Genomic DNA, 7,057 nt, shown 5'->3' with positions numbered 1-7,057 from the left:
TTGCTTGATAATATATGTTACTATATTATTATTATTATTTTTTATATATTATTGTATTTGTTTGTCTTGTTTTGTTTTTATACAATCATACATCATGCATCATTTTCTCGTTTATTAATATGTTTAAATATATGTTGAATTACATGTTTATATATTTTATCTATTCTTCTTTAATATATGTTGTTTTTTATGTATATTTTACTTATTTAAAATTTTCCATATTTTATATTTCTTATATATATATATATATTAATTAATTAATTAATGTATGACATTTATGTTATTGTTATTATGCTTTTATTTACCTATTTCTATAATATGTTATCTTGTATGTTATGTTTTATTATGTTAATGTGCTCCTTCATGCATCAGTTTTAAAAGCGAGACTTCAAAGTTTTCAAAATAAAAAGGCAATGCTAGGTGTTTGGAAGCTTGAAAAGTAGTGCCCCAACTTATTGGGTTGCAACTTTTCTCGTTGAGTTCGAATAGTCAAGTACCCTTTTAATTTTTTAAGGTTTTCAAAATACGAGCAACTGTCTTGGAATTTCAAAGCGTTGTGTCCTAACTTATTGGATGTGGCATTTTGTCGTTTGAGATAGGGATTTCAAAAGGGGGCTAACTTAGTGTCAATATTTTGATACGAGTGAATCTCAATTTTCAAAATCAAAATATTCTAAAGAGGATTGCATCTTAAAATTTTGAATTTCCGACATTAAAGACACTTGATAATCAATTAGGTACCAATTTTTGGGCGTTACGAGGTGCTAACCCTTCCTCGACGTAATAGGCTCCCGAACCCATTTTACGATTTCGTGAGACCAAAACTAATGATTTTAAAACAAAACATTTTATAAGGTGATCCAATCACACCTAAAAAGATTGGTGGCAACTCCCATTTTTGTTTTTTAAAATCGATTCCCATTTTCCAAAACTCGATTTGAAAATGGTTTCGACAAAAGTATATAAAAGAGTACCAAAAAAAGCCACAATTAATTTATATAGCTTGTTATGACCTGATTTTGTTTCTTTTCTATCAACTAAATATTTAATAAAATGATAATCTAATTTCTATATTCAATCCATTATTTCGATTTTTAGGATTCATTAACTCAAATACTACTTTCTGCACTTTAAATTTTATTATATTTACTACTAATATATAATAAAAGGCTGCATTCTGTAATAACCCTGTAAGTTAGAGAACCATCAAAACAAGAACAAAAATATATACTGCATAAAAGGCTGAATCAGTTCAGTAGATAAAGCATGCCTTTGAATATTTAGGATCCACTTCAATTGCCTTAGTAGCATCTTGTATGGCACTACCATACTCTTCCAATTTGGTGTGAGAGCAAGTGAGCGATTGGCCCAGTACACTGCATTCTGATTATTTAGCTCTATCGCCTACGTGTACAAGTCAATAGCCTGACCATATTTGTGTGCTGAATAAAAGAAAGAAGGTGAACGTTGTTATAAGAAAAGAGGACAAACTCAAATTACCAAATGAGCACTCCTCCCATGAGTACAACAAAAGGATAAAGCTGACAAGAAAGAACAGAAAACACCGATTAATCATTTAAGCATACATGGAAGGAAGAAAGAAACACAATGAATTTACAGAATTACCATTGCTAATGCCAGTAACATGCTTCATTTTCTTGCCTTAACGATCTTATGGACATTGCTTATATTTCAATAGCAACCATACAAGCACATAAGAGAAGCTTATGTGGACACTAAAAGACAGCAGTACTATGAACAAAAAATAAATGTAGGATGGACTAAAACAAGGTGGTCTCATGCATAGAAACCTTGGCCTCTGCATTACACATGAAGCTATGAGTTGAAAACAAAAGGGGAATTGATAATAACAATGCAATTAGATCATTTAACTCAGTCTAATAATCCATAGCTCTAGTATAAGGCTACAAGCCAACAAGAAGCCAAAAATGAAAGCATGAGAAGCTTCAGCTCTCACATTGGACTACTAAAGTGGACAGTTTTCCACTAAAGGTCAAAGAATAAGTAATTCAAAGCACTAGCGTGAAACTACAAGAGTGCTAAATAGAAATTATAAGAAGCTTCAGCCATGAAAGCTGAAGTAAATTTTGACCATTTAGGATGCAGATAACCACTTACTTGCAAGCCACTGTAGGTAAAATAGCAATTGGCGTCAACAAATACACAGCAGCTTTATATGTTGGAAGTTCTGGAAAAAAAAAGGTGAATAAGTAATAAAATAGTCAAAGAAAAATGGCAAAGCAACAAGAAATCCAATATAAGGTGCTAACCCTTTCTTAAACAAAGAACTTACCATTAACATAAGGTATCCAACTCAAGAAGGGTATCGATTGCTGAAATGGCTGAGCCCACCACTGGGCACCTTGAGGGGAAGCAATCATAAAATGTGAAAAACAATAATAATAGAAGAAAAGAATTAAAAAGAAGTTTCAATTTTTTTATACGTGGAACACAAGTAATATAAAGGTTTAGTACAGACTATCAAAGGCACCCCCATAACATCGAGTGAGGAAACATACCAACAATTGTTGTCATAAAGTGCAATCCATATATCAGCGCAAGACCCTCAGTCGGCCCATTGACAACAGGAAGGATAAGTGCATTGGTGAAATAGCTGCAGAAAATGACACAACAGAAGTATCAGCATTAGTAAAAGAACGTTCCACTGCATGCTACAAAAACCACATTAGAAACTCCCTTCTAAAATTTTATGTAGAAAGGATGGAGACATTCAAGAGGAATACATATCAAACAGAATATTTAGAATACCTCAAATATACATCACGAAGTTATCACAAATCCTTTCAAAAAATTACCTAACATTGAAAAAAGTTTGATAATTGAAAACAAAATTTATAAACCCTCTATAAAATAAACCAAGTAATTTAAGAACTGCAAAGTGTATGGCAGGATTTCTTAGAAGGAATACAAAATACAAAACTAAATTACACTTTTTGATAACTTACTGTTCCCATGTAGCTCCATAAAATGGTATAGATGAAATTACCCAAAACCAGAAACTATCCCCTCTGCACATGGCAGTGCTCCCAAAAGCCATGGTTTCGAACTTAAAAAGAATCAATATTGTATAATGGCGGAATTTTATTAGACATTGTTATGTAATGAAACAAGTTAAATACATGCCGCACACGCAAGTGCATCACACCCTGCAATATTTCAAGACCACCAAAAATAATTACTCCATCAGAAAATTCTCTAATAAAAATAGAAAATGATGGAAAGAAGAGATTATAAAGTGAACTTACCATGGTCAAAAACTTCTCCAAGTGGACTCGAGGAGTTTGTTTGTCTAGCTTGTTTCCCATCAACAGCATCAAAAGTCTAGCAGGTAATTACTAATATGTGAAAAAGATCCCATACTTTGAATACATTGCCAGAGAGAAAACATTCACGCTCATCCCCCTTCCCCAAAACACCAAGGAAATAAAGAAAGAATAAGGTGGAGGTATAAACCTGATACAAAAATAGAAGCAACCCGTGTGCAAAATGAACCCATCTTGGTGGAGGTGAATCCAAGCGAGGGGAATAAACCTGAAACAGTAATACAAATAAAAGAATTGAATGGAATGCTAACCATGCATTTTGTTTTTATTCAACGATTCTTCGACAGTCGAAAATTTACGGGTGAGTTTGTCAATCTTTCATCGAAATGAGTGTGTGGAAGTGGGAATGCGAATGGGAACGAAGTAGCAAACTGTTAGTAGGGACTTAAGACAGCTAGGGTTCCTTCGATAAGAGCTTGGAGACGCTGCTGGAGAGTTTCTTCATTGAAAAGAGCAACGGAGGGGTGAGATTGGGGGTGTTTTGGCGATACCGATTTTAGGGGGAAAAATTAGGGGTTTGGGTTAAATTTTGGGGATAAAATAGCACCTATTTTTAGGTGAAATGATTTTTTTGGCGTTTTTATAAAAACCGCCCCTATTGTTAACTTTTTGTGGCGTTTTTTATAAAAACGCCATCAAAATATTTCCTTTAAATAAAATGACACCATTTTGCTATGTTAATTTTTTTATTTTATCTGTTAAAATTATTAGTTAAATGATTTTATAAAATATTTATTATTTTATTTTTATAAGTTGGTTTTATAAATAAAAAATTAAGTACTCTAAAATAAATATCATATATTTTAATAAGAAAATAAATAATTAAATGGCTGTAATTAATTATTAAGTTAGAATTATCCAATGTAAGCAATCAATCTCTTACATATCAAATTTCTATTAAAAATTGAGACGTTAATCGTGATTTTATATTATTCTTTGAGGTTTAATTTCTCTTCTAGTTCTGTTTTTGGCGATAGAGTATTGTGGTGAAGAAGCAACTCTATTCTCAATTTTTGTTCTGGCTTGAGGAGTTGACTTTGTATTAATCTAATGCTCCACCTGCTTTTGATTTTCTTTATTGGAAGAGTCTTTAAGAGATAAGTTAGGTAGCATAGCAGTTTCATAAAAAACAACATCTCTGCTAATCACAACTTTTCTATTTTCAGGACACCATAACTTATACCCTTTTATACCAGCTTTATAACCAAGAAAAACGCATTTAATGGATCTCGGTTCCAATTTTCCATTATCAACATAAGCATACGCAGGACACCCAAAAATCTTTAAATCAGAATAATTAGCAGGATTACTAGACCATACCTCTTGTGGAGTCTTTTTCTCAATGGTAACGGATAGAGATCGGTTGATCAAAAAACATGTAGTAGAGGCTGCTTCTGCCTAAAATGACTTCAGTAAGTTGGCATTTGACAACATACATCGAACCTTCTCTATGATTGTTCTATTCATTCGTTCTGCAACGCCATTTTACTGTGGAGTATGACAAATTGTCAAGTGTCTCATGATCCTTTCTGACTTGCACAATCTATTAAACTTATCAGAACATAAATCTAAGCCATTATCTGTGCAGAGGTATTTTATCTGTTTTTCTGTTTGTTTTTCAATCATAATTTTCCAAGACTAAAATGCGGAAAACACATCGCTTTTCAGCTTCAGGAAGAACGCCCAAACTTTTCTGCAAAAATCATCAATAAAGGTTAGCATATAATTAGCTCCACCTCTTGAAGGCACTCTGGATGGCCCCCATAGATCAGAATGAATATACTCTAGCGTTCCCTTCATGTTATGGATTCCTCTAGTGAATCGAACTCTCTTTTGCTTCCCAAAAACACAATGCTCACAGAAATTCAGTTTGCAAATTCCTTGCCCATCAAGAAGTCCTCTTTTGCTCAATTCTGCCATGCTAGTCTAACTCATATGCCCTAGGCGCATATGCCAAAGTTTAGTAATATCATCATTTGACAAGGAAGAGGAAGCGACAGCTGCATCACCAGTAACAGTAGAACCCTGCAAAACATATAACTTGGCAATTTTTCTCTGCCTTTTAATCACAACAAGGGACCCTTTGGAAATCTTTAAAACCCCACTTTCAGTTGTGTATCTGTACCTTTTTGAATCAAGAGTACTCAACGAAATTAAATTTCTTTTCAATTCTAGAACATGTCGTATGTCACTAAGTGTTCTGACAACTCCATCAAACATCTTAACTTTAATTGTTCCAACACCTGCGATTTTACACGAAGCATTATTTCCCATCAAAACAACACCTTCAGACACTGTTTCGTAAGTTGTAAACCAATCCCGATTGGGACTCATGTGGAAGGTGCAGCCTGAATCAAGTATCCACTCCTCACTTACTTTAGAATCATTGACAGAAGTGACTAGAAGTTCACCATCGCTGTAGTCTTCTACAACATCAGCTTCACCAGAATTTTCTGGTTGTTTTCCTTTTTGATTCGCAGCTTCCCTTTTAATCTTATTTTGTAGCTTATAGCACTCAAATTTAATGTGCCCTTTCTTCTTGCAGAAGTTACAAGTTTTACCTCTATTTGAAGACTTCGATCTACCCTTAGATTTACCACGAGGATTCTGTTCCTGTGTCCATAACACGATCATCATCAGCATTCCGATCTTGTCTCCCACGAACAATGAGGCCCTCTCCCTGAGAGTCGGGTTTAACCATATGATGTTTCATCTTATCATACGAGGTTAAAGAATCATAAACCTCATCAACTGTGAGAGACTCACGACTATATAAAATCGTGTCTCTAAAGGTTGAATAAGACGGGGGCAACGAACAAAGTAGAATCAACCTTAGATCTTCCTTATCATTCTGAACCTCCATGGCCTCCAAGTTTGAGAGAATTTCTTTAAACACTGTTAAGTGTTCATGTACAGATGCACCTTTCTCCAAACGATCAGTATAAAGACGCTGTTTCATATGCAACTTGCTTGTTAGAGTTTTCGACATACATATTTGTTCTAGCCTCTTCCATAATGCAGCGACAGTCTTCTCTTTCATCACATCCTGCAAAATTTCATTGGACAAATGCTGATGTAATTGTATTAATGCATTTCGATCTTTACGCTTCTTCTCTTCATCTGTTAATGTCGAAGGCATCTTATCTATCCCTAACAGGGCATCCTCCAGATCCATCTGCGCAAGAACTGCTTGCATCTTAATCTGCCATAATGCAAATCTGGTGTTACAATCCAACAGCGGAATTTCATACTTCAAAGACGCCATTACTGTGATTGAGATGAACAACCCAGAAGCTCTGATACCAATTTGTGAAAAATAAAAAAAATAAAATAAAGAACACACAAATTTTACGTGAAAACCCTTTCAGGAAAAAACCACGGGAAGAGGAGAAGAAAATTCACTATGTCAAAAATTTTAAATCAATACAAGAGGAATGGACTATGTCTATTTATAGGCTTGTAAAGCCATATTCTAGTAGGATTGAAACACCTTATCCTAATAAATATAAAATATATGGAGTTTAATAAGGTTTAAAAAACCTTATTCTAAAATAAAATAAAAGAAGTCTAGTTCTATATGGATTTTACTTTTATTTTATTTTCCGTAAATATTTTATTTAAATAAGAATTGGTCACTTAATTCTAACAGTTAATTTTTACAATAGCTTCTCACTTTCTTTGCAATTTAGTAC

General features: G+C 33.6%; 1 pseudogene; it reads right to left on the bottom strand.

Annotated features, from left to right (window-relative positions):
- Positions 1–1,496: 1,496 nt before the first annotated feature.
- LOC108484753 (choline/ethanolaminephosphotransferase 1-like) lies at positions 1,497–6,324 on the bottom strand (annotated as a pseudogene).
- Between the last annotated feature and the right edge of the window lie 733 nt (positions 6,325–7,057).

The sequence above is a fragment of the Gossypium arboreum genome, chromosome 12 (assembly GCF_025698485.1).
Source record: "Gossypium arboreum isolate Shixiya-1 chromosome 12, ASM2569848v2, whole genome shotgun sequence".
NCBI classification, from domain to species: Eukaryota; Viridiplantae; Streptophyta; class Magnoliopsida; order Malvales; family Malvaceae; genus Gossypium; species Gossypium arboreum.
Note: the sequence above shows the minus strand (reverse complement) of the source record. Positions and strands in the feature narration are given on the sequence as shown.